This window comes from Oryx dammah, unplaced genomic scaffold (assembly GCF_014754425.2).
Source record: "Oryx dammah isolate SB20612 unplaced genomic scaffold, SCBI_Odam_1.1 HiC_scaffold_2, whole genome shotgun sequence".
NCBI lineage: Eukaryota > Metazoa > Chordata > Mammalia > Artiodactyla > Bovidae > Oryx > Oryx dammah.
In genome coordinates, this window is record NW_024070186.1 from 63105135 (window position 1) to 63124590 (window position 19456).

The 19456-nt window shown below is 36.9% G+C and overlaps 1 long non-coding RNA gene across 1 annotated transcript in view; it reads left to right on the plus strand.

Annotated features, from left to right (window-relative positions):
• The window catches only part of LOC120869811, a 260156-nt gene that overhangs the window by 13972 nt on the left and 226728 nt on the right, over positions 1 to 19456 (plus strand). Inside the window, exon 2 of the long non-coding RNA XR_005722635.1 lies at positions 6979 to 7789. This is a non-coding gene — a long non-coding RNA (uncharacterized LOC120869811). The remainder of the gene's footprint in view (positions 1 to 6978; positions 7790 to 19456) is intronic.

Sequence of the window (19456 nt, forward strand, 5' to 3'; positions counted from 1 at the left end):
GGTGCGTGCATGCTCAGTTGCTTTAGTCGTGTCCAACTGTGTGCAACTCTGTGGATTGTAGCCTGCCAGGCTCCTCTATCCCTGGGATTCTCAAGGCAAGAATACTGGAGTGGGTTGCCATGCCCTCCTTCAGGGGATCTTCCTGACCCAGGGATCAAACCCACATCTCCTGCATTACAGGGGGATTCTTTACCTACTGAGCCACCTGGGAAGCCCATTAGTGAAGTGGCTTCAGACAAGTCACCAAACACTTTTGAGTTTTGTTTTCTCTTTTGTAAAATAAAGAAAATAGAATCTACCAGGATGAATTCATTCATAACAATTTGAAATATGTATATAAGTATATATATGTGTGAAGTGTGAAGTGAAAGTCGCTCAGTCGTGTCTGACTCTCTGTGACGCCATGGACTGCATAGTCCACGGAATTCCCCAGGCCAGAATACAGGAATGGGTAGCCTTTCCCTTCTCCAGGGGATTTTCCCAACCCAGGGATTGAACCCAGTTCTCCTGCATTGCAGGCAGATTCTTTACCAGCTGCGCCACAAGGGAAGCCCAAGAATACCGGAGTGGATAGCCTATCCTTTCTCCAGTGGATCTTCTCTACCCAGGAATTGAACTGGGGTCTCCTGTATCGCAGGTGGATTCTTTACCAACTAAGCTATGAGGGAAGCCCATATATACACGTATATATTCATATATACACACACACACAGACACAGATCCATTTCTCTTTGAGCGATGGATCCATATTTCCCAATTCAGTGTTTGCAGTGACTTTATGGCATATAACTATGGTGAATAACAACCATCAGTTGTTTGCATTGGTCAAACTTTAAGCAGCTTTGGTAATAAGTGTGTAGTCAGTTCAGATCATTTGCAACCTATGCCTACACTTGGTAAATGATTTTCACATAGATTTTATGATGGATATAAAAATAACACAAAATTCTTGCCCCTGAATAAAAAATTCAGTAGGAGGGGTTGGATTGAACAAATGAAAACAATCAGTAAAAACAAAATAAGATAGAAAATATATGGTAATATTAAAAATTAGACATAATAGGCTATGTAAAGTTAGAAGTTGGAGACACCTTCCTGGGTTCCAACTCCCTGTAATATATTGACTGAACACATGTCACATTCCAACCTGCAGTAGAGCCATTTTTAATGTGACGTTTCTTTTCAATATTGTAGCTACTTGAAAACAATTAGTAGGCTGTACTTATCTTTAAATTCTTGTAAGATTTAGCACAACAGCATACGAATCATAGATAGCCAATACATGTTTGTTGAGTGTAGAAAGAATTGGATGAATGTGTCCATCTACTGTGAATATTTAATGTTCTAGAAATTTCTCTATATTCTTTCTAGCATCATCTCTGATCTGGGTCACTCAGGAACAAACTAGTTAATGGACCAGGTTTTATGATAAATTAATGCAAGAGATAATACATTACCATTTTTGATATTTTATTTAAATGTTATTTATTTTGTTTTGTTATTTTTGTTATTTTATTTTGTTTTATTTTTGTAGTCCCTTTGGAATTGCACATGCCTTAACCAAAGAAGAATAATGGAGGAATTTGTGAGCTAGTTATCTTCACCTACTAAAAAGTCAGAGGAAAGCTAATCCAGTGTGGATTGATAAGTTCATCTACTTGCCTGGACTGCTGAATAAGGATTTTCTGACCTCATTATTTTAATGTATAATCAATATTTATTATGAAATACTTCAAGCATGCAGAAACATGTAGAGAATTCCTCAACAAAGGTGTGTGTGCATACGTGTGTATTCACGTGTGTGTATACACATCACCCAACACGATCAAACTCTTAGATTTTTAGAACTTGCTGTAGTTAATTGTGGTCTTTTAAGGCCCCATCATAGGTTATCATTCATAGTTCCAATTAATCAATTTATAACATTAATTGCTAGAACTAATTTAATATCCTTTTCTTCTTACCTATGATAATAAATCATGTGTTATTACATATTCATCCATCTGTGAATAATGTGTAATTTTGTTTCACATATTTTAAGGTTTATTTAAATAACATTTTCCTGTATCTAATCTTTGTTCAAAAATTTTAAGGTTTATTCATGTTGATATTTAGGTCTGTGTTCTTTATTTTAACTGAAGTGTAGAATTTTAATTTGTGAATATATCATAGTTCATCTGTCAATGTCTGTTAGTGGACATTTGTGCTATTATAAAGTTGGGCTTTTTTTGGTTACTCATCATTATTTTAATGTAAATGCATATGAACACCCATTCAATGTAAAGTTTAAAAAGGCAAAGAAAAGGTAACAAATCTTGCAAACCTATCCAGCCACTATGGAGAACAGTGTTGAGGTTCCTTAAAAAACTGGGAATGGAACTGCCATACGACCCAGTAGTCCCACTGCTGGGCATACATCCTAAGGAAACCAGAATTGAGAGAGGCACATCTACCCCAATGTTCATTGCAGTGCTATTTACAATAGCTATTTATAATATTTACAATGGAAGCAACTTAGAGGTCCATCGGCAGATGAATGGATAAGGAAGTTGTGGTTCATATACACAATGGAATATTACTCAGTTATAAAAAGGAAAACATTTGAGTCAGTTCTAATGAGGTGGATGAAATTGGAGCATATTATACAGAGTGAAGTAAGTCAGAAAGAGAAAGAAAAATACTGTGTATTTGCTCATATGTATGGAATTTAGAAAGACTGTAATAATGATACTACATGCAGAGCAGCCAAGGAGACAGATGTAAAGAACAGATTTTTGGACTCAGTGGCGGAGGGTGAGGGGGGGACGGGGCAGGATGATTTGAGAGACTAGCTTTGAAACATGTACATTACCATATGTAAAATAGACGGCCAGTACAAGTGAACGCATGAGGCAGGGCACCTAAAGCCAGTGCTCTGCAACCCAGAGGGATAGGGTGAGGAGGAAAGCAGGAGGGGGTTCAGGGTGGGAGGAACACACGTCTGCCTGTGACTGATTCATGTTGATGAATGGCAAAACCCATCACAATACTGTAAAGTGATTATCCTCTGATTAAAATAAAGAATTTTTTTTAAAGTCATAAAAAAAATAAAAAAATAAAAAGTCATAAAAAAGGTAACAAAATCCAAAGTTGCAGTAAGAACAGGGTAAGCATTTAAATTTCTGTTTCTATGAAATTGTCAGAGAATTTACCTAGAGTCTATCTTCTGAAGGAACATAAAACACTTTTACAATTCAATTTTAAAGGCACTAGGATCAATTTTTTAAGAAGTGTTAATTGTGAAGTTTGAGACTGTATCTAGTGTAATGATCAAAAGGATGGCCTTTAAATTAGATGCCAGTGGGCTCCTGGATCTGCTATTGATTAGCTGAGAACCAGGGCCAAGGCACTTAACCTCTTTAAGTCTCAATACCTTGTGAGTAAAAAGGGAATAACTGTTGAACCCAGTTTATAGGGTTGTTGTAAATGAGGTGTAAAGGTTTAAAAGCCAAGGGTTTGGCATATACAGAGGAAACACCAATAAATAGTAAAATTTCCTAACAACAAATTTGAGAGTCTATATTTTGGCGTGCACACACAACACACACACACACACACACACACACACACACACACGGCTTCTCTGGTGGCTCAGGCAGTAAAGAATCTGCCTGCAATGCAGAAGACCCTAGCTCCATCCGTGGGTCAGGAAGATTCCCTGGAGAAGGGAATGGCTACCCACTCCAGTATTCTTGCATGGAGAATCCCACGGACAGGAGCCTGGCAGGCTACACAGTCCATGTGGTTGCAAAGAGTTGGACATGGGTGAGCAACTAACACACACACACACATTTAAATTTTCAGTTATTTAAACTAGCCATATTTGTACATTGCACTTGGGCAACTGTTGTTATTATAACAGTGACCTCTGAAAACTATTTAGGGTCCATACTATAATTCCCTGTACAGGTCAGCCCATGTATAATGGAATGTTTTTGTAACCTCAAAAGCTAAACATTAGAATTTGAAAACTTACCATGGCATGCAAAATTCTCATCCTCTACAATTTGTGTTAAAGTAGCACATTAGTGGGAAACAGCAGCCCTTTTATTTTTAACACAGTTAAGGATTTGTGAGTGTGTAAATGAGAGTTATTTTGTTAGGAACCAAACAAGTACTTTTTTTATTATTGATGAGTGTATAAGTGTGTAATGAATATTTAGAAATAACTATTGAAGATTAGGATGTATAAAATATGGTGTTGAAGACTTTTAAATCCTCACCACAGGTTCTCTTAGGTGTCAAAAATGCTGCATTTTAACACTAAAATGTGACCTGGAAAGACCTAGTTGTTTAAGACCAAAATGTCATCAGAAAAGACTTAATTGTGGCCCACCACAATTCTGTGTAAGAATGAGTATTACATACTCAATAGAAATGAGTTTGTGTAGCTAAATCTTCAACAGATGCTGGAGTTCTGGCACAGAAATGGGGTGGTCTAAGCCTGACTTTTGTATGTTAATGTGCTTTCACAGCAAAGGTATGCGAATTAACACAGACTGAGATATTCTTGAATAAAGACATTTATCTCCTTATTACCATCTGTGATGAATTGTTCAGAGCTAAGGGAACACCAGGCTTGAATCAAATCTCCTGCTGCCCTATATAGTTTTCACAATCTCCTTTTCAATAACACAAAGTCAGGGAAGCCTCACTGCCAGACCAGCACTTCTTCAGGAATCTTCCCATAAAATGACAGGATAGAACCATCTATAATACAAATCAACACCGTTGTTTTCAGACTAAGCACTCTAAAAAGTTGCTTGAACAAGAAAAGACAGATTTGCCGAGTTGCTTGGTATTTTGCAGTTGATGTAAGGTAGACTGTGAAATGCATGGCACTGAATGTTACGTTTTATTCCGATGTGTCTTAAGTTGGACTGGGTAAACAGTGTTAGATGTTTGATTAGTGTCAATATACAGGATGTTATGATTAGGTATGTTTGTTCTTTAAACTACCACATTCTTTTTTGTATTGTTCCTTTGATTTCTGTCAGATAGTAAGAACATTTCTAACTTAAAATATATTGACTTTGACTCAAAAATTCATTTTCCTGTTGCAAATTTACTGATATTTAAAATATATAGTTTATGTATCCTGCATTGGCAGGTGGGTTCTTTACTACTGAGCCACCAGGGAAAGCCTAAAATATATAACTAGATGGTTAAAAAATCTGCAAAATAATGATGCCAACTTCTGTCTCTTTTCCAAGTTGTGTCTAATGGTAATTTATCTTTTAAATTCTTGAATCTTAATTGAAGGTGAGGGAACTGTAGCCAATGACTTTGTGTATACTTTTGAGAAATAACAAGGAGACTGACCTTATAAGGTTCGGTTCAGTTCAGTTCAGTCGCTCAGTCATGTCTGACTCTTTGTGACCCCGTGAACCGCAGCACACCAGGCCTCCCTGTCCATCACCAACTCCCGGAGTCACCCAAACCCATGTCCATTGAGTCGGTGATGCCATCCAACCATCTCATCCTCTGTCATCCCCTTCTCCTCCTGTCCTCAATCTTTCCCAGCTTTAGGGTCTTTTCAAATGAGTCAGCTCTTTGCATCAGGTGGGCAAAGTATTGGAGTTTCAGCTTCAACATCAGTCCTTCCAATGAACACCCAGGACTGGTTTCCTTTAGGATGGACTGGTCAGATCTCTTTGCAGTCCAAGGGACTCTCAAATGTCTTCTCCAACACCACAGTTCAAAAGCATCATTCTTCTGTGCTCACTTTCTTTATAGTGCAACTCTCAAATCTATACATGACCACTGGAAAAACCATAGCCTTGACTAGACGGACATTTATTGGCAAAGTAATGTCTCTGCTTTTTAATATGCTGTCTAGGTTGGTCATAACTTTCCTTCCAAGGAGTAAGCGTCTTAATTTCATGGCTGCAATCACCATCTGCAGTGATTTTGGAGCCCAGAAAAATAAAGTCAGCCACTATTTCCACCGTTTCCCCTGCTTCCCCGTCTATTTGCCATGAAGTGATGGGACCAGATGCCATGATCTTCATTTTCTGAATCTTGAGCTTTAAGCCAACTTTTTCACTCTCCTCTTTCACTTTCATCAAGAGGCTCTTTAGTTCTTCTTCACTTTCTGCCATAACGGTGGTGTCATCTGTATATCTGAGGTTATTGATATTTCTCCTGGCAATCTTGATTCCAGCTTGTGCTTCTTCCAGCCCAGTGTTTCTCATGATGTACTCTGCATAGAAGTTAAATAACCAGGTTGACAATATACAGCCTTGACGTACTCCTTTACCTATTTGGAACCAGTCTGTTTTTCCATGTCCAGTTCTAACTGTTGCTTCCTGACCTGCATACAGATTTCTCAGGAGGCAGGTCAGGTGGTCTGGTATTCCCATATCTTTCAGAATTAGTTGCACTTAAATGATTATAGTTGAGCTAGCATTGGTTTTCTTGTTCCAAAATTATTTTTGTCTATCTGTATAAGATGGGATTGGGCCTATACTTTGTTTAATAAACATAGTCATTCTTACAAAGTTTATTTCTAGTCCACTAATTCCCTACCAATATCTTTTAAAAAAGATTTTCTGCTATTGAGTTCTAATTTTTAGTATATTTGATGATTAATACTGTGGTTCCATAAAATGATTGAAGATCGTCAATAAAGGAAAAATTTAACATAAGCCTTCAGTATTTAAGAAAAAACTGTATTGTGAAATGCTCCTGACACTGTATATTTTGACAAGAGCTGCTTTCTGTTAAATGTGTATAAAGTCAGGAGGCAAGTTTCTCAATATTCTAATACTCAGTTATTTTACCTGTCATCTTACATCAAACCATAATTTTCCTGTGGTAGCATTTAACTCACCTGACTCCAGCCACTATTAATGTATTTCTGTAGCTTGTAAAATATCTAGTTATCACTCTGTCTACTTTAGCTTGTTTGTACTAATTATTTATTTTCATTTTCTCTAGGATATAGACCTGCACTAACTGGATTTGATTTGTAAGCGGGAAATGTACAGTCAGTGGCCACTGTCACCACATTGCTACGATGGAAAACAGAATAGTCAATAGGATATGGTCTGATAAATAGTGATGATTGAAGATGCTACTTCAATACACGTGAAATCAATGGAGATACTGGCTGCACGAAGTGCTTTCTGAGCTTTTCTTGACAAACTCGCCTTTAAGAAATCAGAGGTGTAGTCTACCAATATACGGTTTTTCTCAAGTGGATACAAATAACTTTGACTCACTGTAACCAGACAACTATACAACTAATGTGGGACCATGGCAGTGCCCAGATGCACGTGGCCAGATTATGTTTGGAGAGCAGTCATGGCCTGCTTGGTACACAGGGGGTTGGGTGCCTCATTGACTCTTTGTGTGTTAAACTGTTTGCTTCACGCTGCCCATGTGCTCACACAAAAATTGGATGATGCAGACCCACTGGTGACTACCAACTTTGGCAAAATAAGAGGGATCAAGAAAGAACTCAATAATGAAATTTTGGGTCCTGTTATTCAGTTTCTTGGTGTTCCATATGCAGCCCCGCCAACAGGGGAACATCGTTTTCAGCCTCCAGAACCACCATCTCCTTGGTCAGACATCAGGAATGCTACTCAGTTTGCTCCTGTCTGCCCCCAGAATATCATTGATGGCAGATTGCCGGAAGTCATGCTTCCTGTGTGGTTTACTAATAACTTGGATGTGGTTTCATCGTATGTACAAGACCAGAGTGAAGATTGCCTGTATTTAAACATATACGTCCCAACTGAGGATGGTGAGTTTACTACAGGAAAAACAGGGAGATATATTTATATTTCTCTTTTTTACTCTAACGATATTAATTTTTATGTACTGATAGCATGCATGGCTTTTCCTGTTGGCATGTAGACATATTTTACATGCGTGCATGCTGCTCTGTTTATGTGTGTTAGTGTCTCTGTTCTTATTTTCCCCTGTGCCTACTCCTTTTCTTTCCTCTGCAGCACGTATATTTAGGTAGAAATGGGTTCCTAATTTCCATTTCTTACCGAATGACTTCTGAGAAGATGCATCAACATTTCTCCATTGCATGTGCAGACTCAGCGAAGTTGGGGATCTCTCGCACTCAGTAAATGCAGGAGCATATTAAGTTAGATAGTGGTGTTGCATGTTCCGGCGGTCTGTGATGGAGCGCCATGTTATTTTCTAGTCTTCTATTCATTTTTCAGTAAAAAGAATATCCAAGGAATGTGCCAGAAAACCCGGCAAGAAAATATGTAGAAAAGGAGGTATGTATAAAAGTGGAAATAAAAACATGGGGGAAACAGCTTGCAGAGGAGGAACAAGATATTCTCCCTAAGGATGATTTGCTGATGCTGGAAGTGAATGGCTAGGTGAAACCTGGAATTTAATGAAGGCTGTCAAAGAATAGAAAGATGGTTGAGGAGAGCTCTAGCTGACTAGACTTTGACAAAGCTCCTTGGTGGAGCCTTGTGTTGGTGCTGGTAGCATGGGCAGGATTTGAATCTCTGCTTTGAGTTTGGGTATAGAGAAGATACTTAGGTAATTACATTGTCGGCAGGGTAACCAAAGATGTTCCTTCCTAGCTGGTCAACTTTGATCTCCGAACCTTTTTTTTTTAAAAACAGATAATAGATTCCTGTTTCTTTTATAGGAAACAGGTCACAAAAAGCTAGTTTTTGTTTGTTTATCCTCAGTTCTCTCTGAATAGCCTATGAACTTTCTCATATAAGGATAAATTTGCTGTAACTAATGGGCAATCACCGTTATTAAGTAATGGTATATTTTCCCAGACAGTCTTCCTATTTTCAGTCATTCTTCCAGAAAAAAAAAGGGGGGATTTGCAGCTTTTTATACTAAATATTTACAGTCTTAAAATTGCTTTAACATTTTTATATTTATGTTAAACAATTTAAAACATAGGGAAGAACATGATTCAGAAGCTACAATTAAATCAACCTTCAAATCATCCTCTAGCCAGATTGAGCAAATGTAGACACTGACAGCTGCAAGCTTGCATCTGAATGTAGCTTGTCCACACTCCGTTTTTATATAACATCCAGTAAATCACTCATAGGAGAGTATGATTTTCTCTGGCAGTAAATTATCTAAGTGTTATTTTGACCTTATTATAACTTTGCCGAATTTTCAATCTTCATACAGAAGTCATATTAATATTCTAGTGCTGTACATTCTCTCTCTGTATGCACTTCTAATCTCCTGGCTGGACCAAGTCAGATTTCATTACAACATCCTTGTGGGGTGAGGAGTGTCTAAACTGTTCGTTTTTACTGCAATTGCATTATCTGGAAGAAGCTTCATATAACCAAGTCCTCAATTGTAGATCAGAAGTATTTGGATTAATTCGAGTTTTGTTTTGTTTTTGTTCTTATTTCTTTGGTTAGACTCATAGAACTGGATTTAACCTTCATTTTATTATTAGTGTCATGATTTGGGCTGAAAGAATAGTATACTTAAGAAGGTGGATATGGAGGCAACAAAGATGTTTTAAATAACTAAAAAAAAAAAAAAAGTCTCTTGTTTTTTCCCAAATGAGAATAACTGCAGTAATTTACATGCTTTCAACTAATGTTCAGTACTGCAGTAGTTATTATTATGCAGCTTATCAAGTATGTGTAATTAGCTAAGTGACTTTCGCCTCCTATCACAAAGATGTTGATTTACAAAGTCATAAATAAAGATGCTATTGAAGAATGCATAAATAGAGCATAATACATAAAAATGTGTATAATCAAAAAATGATAAGGACATCAAAAGGTAAGCTAGTGAGAAAGTGACCTTTCTCATACAACTTCAGAGGAAAAAGAATTTGTTAAGAAATTATCTTTCATTGTCCTTTAGATTGTTGGTTCCATCTGCTTTATGAGACAGTTGGCAAAGAAGTATGTAAGCTGTGCTATTTACTTTGGCAAACTTTGAACTAATTTATAATTAGCCTGAGGACAAGATCTATAGATACCTACATCAGTCTGTGTTGTTTATAGTCCACATCTATTGTGTTTTTATATTAGGAATTCTAAAAAATTGGTTTACTTTGGTATTCACTATATTATTAATAAATAATTTATGCTTACTTATTTGCTACTTTTATATTATCCTAGAATCTAAATAACAAAAATTTTAATGCAATTTTTTATAATTAATAGTTTTTTTAAGAAAGAAAATAAATTTTAGAGCTAGTCTTTTACATAGAGTAGTTGAATTTTTTCCCCAAACTTTCACCTTTTCTTTTTCTTTTTTTTTTTATCATGAAGTGTCTATTTGGGTCATTTCCAGAAATCATGTTTTCCTGGTTGAAAAATATTAATCATTTCATGTGTATGTATATACTAATATATATATTGCAAATAGACTGAGTTCTTCAACAAAATTCTGGAAGTTTATAAAGGATAATTTAGGAAGTATAGGAGCAGTTGTGTTGCATTTTATCTAGGTACCAATAATTTCTGGCTTATTATTCATCTCTTTTTTTTTAAATTGTGTATGGTCATCTGCAGAGGCAGATGGACTCCTACCCTTGTGTCAATCTGTTTATGCTGTATTCATTCAAAAATATTCCTTAATTGCCTATTATAGGCACTGTCAGTAATGAATGAAACAAAGTTCTCTCTTCCTATAGAACTTAGATTCAAGTAAGTTTACAAAGAACAAATATTTTCTACACTTTTAATGTGTATGAGAGGAAGAAATCTTATTTCTCTAAGAGATGCCTTGCTGTGATTTTTAAATAAAGTCTTTATAAGATTTTTTTCCTGTGCAAGTGAATAAAAAATCATATTTTTACCAATCGGCTTCCTCTCATTTACGACAGGTCCCAGTTGTACCCTTTAATCCATCTTTTTAAATTTCCCATGATAGTTTTAGCCATATGTTAATTACTCTCTAGATATTTCTTCAGGGTTTTATCCTTGCAAAATTGCAAGAAAGGATTAATGCTTAAAATGAGATGACTGCCAACACTTGGCCACATGGGCAGATGATATGTGATATAAATTGGAATTTGGATATAGAGACTGACATCTTGTCACCAAAACTTTAGGAAGAAAGTATATGACTGCCCTTACTTTAGAAATATGAAAGTGGGTTCTGTGAATACTTTTAAATAGTACATGTGTTTTCTCTCTGTCCAAAGATTCTGGCATAGTCTTCTTGACTGCAATCAGGAGTAGCTTTAATTTGCTTATGTTTCATTTTTGCATTCTCTAGTTTGCCGTCTTGTGAGAGTTGCCAACAAACAGGAATATGGTCAAATATTAGGCAGTAAACACGAGAAGGAAGAACAAGGGACCCAGAGAATCCACTGGAAATCAATTGGCTTGCGGATACCCTAGAGATGTTTAGCTTTGTATTTCTCCAGTGCTTTGACTGTTATTTGCACAGCTCTTCTAAGGGGAATGCAGAATCAGTTTCCATTTCTGCACAAGTTTTTTACCCCAGTTTTACTGTGTAGAAAACTAGAATCTCTGTATATGGCTCTGGTACAGTTCTTGACTCCTTGAGAAGTTTATTCCTGATTTTCATAAATATTTTACTGTTCCATACTCTGTTCAGTAGTCTTTACCTGAGATACTATTGAATTCATTCAAGAGCCTCCTCCACAAAGTGAAGGTTTATTTGGTAGTTTATTGAACATAGAAACTGGTATTTTCCTAATGATATGTGTATAAAAGTGACTACTATTGCTGTCAGTGTGTTTAGGATTTTAAAGGTGAATTATATTCCAGAATATTCTTTCTTCATGCTTATATAATTTTATCTAATTTCTTTCTTCACTTAACAAATGTTTATTGAGTCCTTACTCTGTGCTGGTTAGATTACCACTCTAGGTCCCCAAAATATATCAATAAAATATAAAAAGTCAAAACATCTTTACCCTCTTGGAGCTTATATCTTAGTGTATGGGACACATTCTAGATGATAAACACAATAAATGACTAAATTTAAAGGGTTTCAAAAGAGAGAAATTAACAGAGTATGGAGGCTTAAGTGTCTTGTGGAACATGAAAATAATAGTATTCTCCTCTTCGGGTAAAGGTCTGAAGGAAATGAAATAAGTATATGAGGAAAGAACACAGCAAAGAGCAAGTACAAAGGTATTAAGATTAATTCTGCCTCCTGTATTTAAGGAACAACTGGGAGTATGGTGAATCTGGAAAGAGTATAGAGCAAGAGCAGCAATGATTTTTATATTAAAGAGGTCTTTATATTGACTTTAAATTGACTTCAAATATTGACTAATATATGACTTTATATTAAAGAGGTCATTCTGGCTGACATATTAAGAGTAGATTGTAGAAGAGTATGGAGAAACTGGGAGAGCAAATAAGAGGCTGTTGTAGTTTGGATCAGACATCAGCTGGACCCAGGCACAGACCAGACAAGTAACAATAGAAGTGGAAGTCTTAATACGTTACAGATATGTTTCTTAATCATTTGGTTATGGATTGTGAAAGTAAATGAACAGTCAGAGAAGATTCCTAGATTTTGATCTGAATACCTAGAAGAATAGACCTTTGACTATGTGGGTCACAATAAACTGTGAAAATTCTGGAAGAGATGGGAATACCAGACCTTTTGAGAAACCTATATGCAGGTCAGGAAGCAACAGTTAGAACTGGACATGGAACAACAGACTGGTTCCAAATAGGAAAAGAAGTACGTCAAGGCTGTATATTGTCACCCTGCTTATTTAACTTCTATGCAGAGTACATCATGAGAAACGCTGGGCTGGAAGAAGCACAAGCTGGAATCAAGATTGCCAGGAGAAATATCAATAACCTCAGATATGCAGATGACACCACCCTTATGGCAGAAAGTGAAGAGGAACTCAAAAGCCTGTTGATGAAAGTGAAAGAGGAGCGTGAAGAAGTTGGCTTAAAGCTCAAGATTCAGAAAATGAAGATCATGGCATCCAGTCCCATCACTTCATGGGAAATAGATGGGGAAACAGTGGAAACAGTGTCAGACTTTATTTCTTGGGGCTCCAAAATCACTGCAGATGGTGATTGCAGCCATGGAATTAAAAGACGCTTCCTGGCTCAGAGGTTAAAGTGTCTGCCTGCAATGAGGGAGAGCCGGGTTCGATCCCTGGGTCAGGAAGATCCCCTGGAGAAGGAAATGGCAACCCACTCCAGGCAGTACTCTTGCCTGGAGAATCCCATGAATCCCTGGTAGGCTACAGTCCATGGGGTTGCAAAGAGTTGGACACGACTGAGCGACAAACTACTAACTACTACTCCTTGGAAGGAAAGTTATGACCAACCTAGATAGCATATTGAAAAGCAGAGACATTACTTTGCCAACAAAGATCCTTCTAGTCAAGGCTATGGTTTTTCCAGTGGTCATGTATGGATGTGAGAGTTGGACTGTGAAGAAAGCCGAGTGCCGAAGAATTGATGCTTTTGAACTGTGGTGTTGGAGAAGACTCTTGAGAGTCCCTTGGACTGCAAGGAGATCCAACCAGTCCATTCTGAAGGAGATCAGCCCTTGGATTTCTTTGGAAGGAATGATGCTAAAGCTGAAACTCCAGTACTTTGGCCACCTCATGCGAAGAGCTGACTCATTGGAAAAGACTCTGATGCTGGGAGGGATTAAGGGCAGGAGGAGAAGGGGACGATAGAGGATGAGACGGTTGGATGGCATCACTGACTCGATGGACATGAGTTTGAGTGAACTCCAGGATTTGGTGATGGACAGGGAGGCCTGGCGTGCTGCAATTCATGGAGTCACAAAGAGTCAAACACGACTGAGCAACAACTGAACTGAACTGAATATGGAGAAAAAAAAACAACACAGAATAGTTTTTTGGGGGGCACAATAGAAGGATGATGTTTACTTTTGAACATGTTCGGTTTGAGGTGACTCTATCCATGTATAGATTTCAAGGGACCAATTTGACATTCAGTAGAGAGATATATGTGGAGATACAAATTTGGAAGTCTTATACTTTGGCCACCTGATGTGAATAACTGACTCATCAGAAAAGACCCTGATGCTGGGAAAGATTGAAGATGGGAGGAGAAGGGGACAACAGAGGATGAGATGGTTGGATGGCATCACCAAGTCGATGGACTTGAATTTGAGCAAGCCCAGTGAGTTGGTGATGGACAGGGAAGCCTAGTGTGCTGCAGTCCATGGGGTCGCAGAGTCGGACACGATGACTGCACTGAACTGAATTGTGATATAAAAGGTAAAATTTAAAGTTGTGAGACTGAGAATAAAAGGAATTGAATGAAAATAGAGGGAAGAAAATGATACCAAAGATTCATCCATGGACCATTCCAACATGAAGAGGTCTGGAGGAAGAGAAGGAAGACTATGGAGACTAAGAAAGTATTACATGTAGATGAGAAGATGAGAAGTAAACCAAGATATTTTTGTTGTCCTAGAAGCTAAGGAAAGAAAATGCATCAAAATAAAAAAGAGTGATTAATGCTACCAAATCAACTTTTGTGAGGTTATGTGGGTCTGACATACTGGAGTGGGTAAAAGAGAATGGATGAAGATCTGAAATCACTAAGCATAAATAATAATTTTAAGAAATTTTGCTATAAAAGTGAGCAGAAAACTGGGTGTATTAGGGACCATAGAGGTTGTTTTGTTGCTGTAGGTTAAGATAGAAGAAATAGAGAAATATTTGTGTATAGTTGGAATTTAAAATATAGGAGAAGGATGATAGACTTCTAGAATAATATCTTTAGAAAAAGATGGGTTCCAGTACACAGTTGGAGGTTTTGGATTAAAAAAAGCATACATATGCAATTTAAATTAGCATGTAGCTAGGTGGAGTCCATGAGTATGAGTACATGGGCAGAAGTCATGGTATGATTCTGTTCTTATTGATCCTGTTTTAATTATTCAATGCATAACATTAAGGCAAGTGGAGATAGAATTAACATTGTTGAGCTATTTATAAATTCTAGACATTAGCCTTATTAGTTAATGTTACAACAATACTATGAGATTCTTATTCCCACTTTATAAATGCAGAAATGGAGCACCAAGAAAGTTAAGTATCCTGCCCAATGATATATAATCTGTTATCTGGCCAACTGTATTTCCTTTAAGGAGGTAACTTTAGAACAGAGGGAATAAAACAGTACAACAGCAGCAACAGCAATCTCATTTATCTGGGATCCCAGATCAAATGGAAAATGAAATTAATGGCCAGTTTGGTAGTGGAAAAATCACTGCATATTGGAATAAGTACAGCAGCTGGATTGTTGGGGACTGAAGATCAATGGGAAACAAGATTAAACCAGAGATATGGCTTCATATTTGAATTAGTACCTTGGACACTTGTGGTTAAGACTTCTGAAAGCTAAACACTTTCAGCCAAAACTGTGAAATGAAGTAGATCTAAGAGGGCTGTAAAGTTTTAAAAGAACAGCATCAATTGTCCCATTGTTTACTGACAGGCAGAGAATCTACCGAAGCTGATGATTAAAAGACTATTATAGTTGACCAATTCAGTTTTTCTTATAGAAAGTTGGATTGAAATTGAAAACATATGATATGCCACCAGCAAAAAGAGCTATGCCAGGAAATAAACCCTCTGTAGAAAAGGCTTCCCTTTCTCTTACCCAGTATAATAATACATGTTTTAATATATTGATTTCACAAATAGAACATACTACTAGCTTCATAATTATGATGTGATCTTTGCTTTAATTTTACTTTCCGTTACAGATTTTGTTGATAATCTTTTCACCTTTCATGTTTCTCCTCCTCTTCTTTTTCCTTCCATGGTGTTATTGGGTTGGTAAAAAAATTTGTTTGGGTTTTTCTGTACAATTTTATGGGTAAACCTGAATGAACTTTTTGGCCAACACAGTACATACATGCTATGTAGTTTAGGAAATGACCAGCTTCAGAAATCACACCAGTCATACATTTCTTAGTAACAATCACATAATCTTCTTCTGGATTTGATAATTTAAAATTCCGGACTAGATGTGGAAGCATAATTTCCAGTCATAAGTCTTCATATAGTCTTTTGTAAGTAGACAGAATACTTTATGTAACACTCCCTATATTAGATTCCTAGGGCTGCTGTAACAAATTGCCATAAACTGTGTGGCATTATTTATTTATTTATTTTTATTTTACTTTATTTTGCTTTACAATACTGTATTCGTTTTGCCATACATCAACATGAATCTGCCACGGGTGTACACTTGTTCCCCATCCTGAACCCCCCTCCCACCTCCCTCCCCATACCATCTCTCTGGGTCATCCCAGTGCACCAGCCCCGAGCATCCTGTATCCTGCATCGAACCTAGACTGGCAATTCATTTCTTATATGATATTATACATGTTTCAATGCCATTCTCCCAAATCATCCCACCCTCTCCCTCTCCCACAGAGTCCAAAAGACTGTTCCATAAATCTGTGTCTCTTTTGCTGTCTCGCATACAGGGTTATCATTACCATCTTTCTAAATTCCATATATATGCATTAGTATATTGTATTGGTGTTTTTCTTTCTGGCTCACTTCACTCTGTATAATTGGCTCCAGTTTCATCCACCTCATTAGAACTGATTCAAATGTATTCTTTTTAATGGCCGAGTAATACTCCATTGTGTATATATACCACGGCTTTCTTATCCATTCATCTGCTGAACAACTGAGATTATTCTCTCACTGTTATGGAGTTGAGAAGTCCAAAATCAAGGAGTTGGCAGATTTGGTTACTCCTGGAATCTCTGGAAATGAATCTTCCTGCTTCTCTCTTAGCTTCTGTTGGTGGCCAAAAGTCACTGGTATTCTCTGGCTTTCAGTTGAATTGCTCCAGTCTCTACTTCTGTTGTGACGTGGTCTTCTCTGGGTGTCTCCCAGGGTCTGTGCTGTCACATGGTCTTCTCATAAGGACACCAATCATAAGATTTATGGCCCATCCCAATCCAGTGTGACTTCATCCTGATTACATTTTCTAAACCCTATTTCCAGATAAGATCATTTCTTTGCTAGGGTTGCTGTAACAAAATACCACACACTGCATGATTTACAGAGCAGAAAATTTTGGTCTCACAGTTTTAAAGCCTGGAAATCTGAGATCAGGACATTGGCATGGTTGGTTCTTTCTGAGGGCTGTGTGGAAGATGCTGTTCTGGGTCTCTTCCCCCTGGCTTGTAGATGGCTATCTTCTCCCTATATCTTCACATGGCATTCTCCCTTTCTCTACTGAGGCATGGTTGACATGCAACATTATATTAGCTTCAGGTGGACAGCATTATGATTTGATATTTATATATACTGGAAAATAATCAACACAATAAGTCTAGTTAGCAGCTATCCCCAAACATAGTTATAAACTTTTTTTTTCCTTATGATGAGAAGTTTTATGATTTACTCTTAGCAACTTTCAAACATATAATACAATATTATCATCTGTAGTCACCTTGCCATACCTCACATCCTAGTGACTTATTTTGTAACTGGAAGCTTGTACCTTTGACCCCCACCTTCACCTATTTCTCCAATGCCTCACCCCAGCCACCCTCTATCTGGAACCTTTCTTTTATTGTTTTACTTGTTTGATTTTTTAATTGCACATTTATAAGTGAGTGTTTGTCTTTCACTGACTTAGTTCTCTTAGCATAATGCCCATCTGTGCTGTCTCGAATGGCGAGGTTTCATTTTCTATGGCTTAATAGTATTCTATTGTCGATTTACCTATCAGTGGATACTTAGGTTGTTTCCATATCTTGGCTGTTGTAAGTGATGCTGCAGTGAACATGTGGGTACATCTTTTTGAATGAATGTTTTCGTTTTCTTCAGATAAATGCCCAGAAGAAGAATTGCTAAATTATATGGTAGTTCTATTTTTTTTTTTTTTTTTGAGGATCCTCCACATTGTCTTCCGTAGTGGCTGCACCAGTTGACATTCTCGCCAACAGAGGGCAAGGGTTCCCTTTTCCCAATATCCTTGCCAACAATTTCTATTAGTTGTCTTTTTGGTGATAGCCATTCTGATAGATATGCGATGATGTCTTGTTATAGTTTTAATTTGTATTTCCGTGGTAATTAGTGATGTTGAACATCTTGTATACTTTTTGGTCATCTGTATGTCTTCTTCAGAAAAAATATCTATTCAGATCCTCTACCTGTTTTTTAATTGGATTTGGGGGTGTTTTTTGTTATTGAATTATTAAATTACCCCTTTTTATGAAGATACTAATCATTTTGTGTTAGAGCCCATCCTAATGACCTCCTCTTAACTAATTATATCTGTAAGACCCTATTTTTAAATAAGGTCATGTTCTGAGGTATTTAGCCTTAGGACTTCAGCACATGAATTTTGGGGTAACAGAGGTTCTAGTTGGACATGAATTCTTTAAGTATACCATGAGCTTTTCCATTTATTTCATTCACATTGAATCCCAGAAACTTCTCAAAACGGTAATTATACCCATTATATAGTTGAAAAATTATGGCTTGTTGGGGTTAAATAACTCACTCAAGGTCACATGGCTGCTAGTTAGGCATGCTGACACTCCTTTTCAAATAAAAACTCAAATTTAACTTGATATCCCATCTCTTCAGTCAAATTTAATTTGCCATCCAGATTCTCTCTTCTCTACTTAGAAGTTTCTTTAATTTGTGTTTAAGTAGTTTTCTATCAAGATTGTATACTATGCATTAATTTAGATATTTTTAAGTGTTTAAGTGTTTGACTTTGTGTAGACAAAATGATTAGATTTTTTTTTTAATTTTTTGAATTTTAAGCATCTTATACAGATGGTTGCTTACATGCAAACACAGTTTTAGTTAAGATTAAGATCTTACAAATTAAAGCTCCGGTAGCATTGATTTTCAATACTGTTTCATTTATCATATTTAGGAAATTGGACCAAGTTACTTTTAAAATAATTTTTAATTAAAGAGCTATTTCTTTGTTTACTTTAATCCAATGCATCTGATATCTATGTAATGATAGCATTAGAGCAATTTAATTATAGCCCACAAGTTTCATTGACATGTGAAATTTTTTATAAAAATCAGTAATAAACAATGACAAAAAGTGATACAAAAGCATCTTTCCTCTCTTCTTTTTGGCTCACATTCTGTTTTTTCAAAAAACTTCTGGGCTCTTCTTCTAGAATCTTCTTTCCAGCTTCTCTAAGTGGAAGGAGAAAGAGAGGACAGAGGGATAAGTGTGTATAGCACAGTAATGACACAGGGCAAATGTAGCCCTTTCTCGTTGATATGAAGCAACTGTAATTATTCCTGCCGCTAGGAAATGAAGAGGGAGCCCTAGGTAAACTTATTAATAATAATATTTATACTCCTGATTTGGATTCCTCAGTCTCTCAGGCATAGCTATGTCCCCAGTGAAGGAGGTCTGTGGAAAGAGGAATGCCTCTAGCTGGGGATCACTCTGCACTCCTGTTAAGTTCCCACTCAGCATCCTTTTCAAGC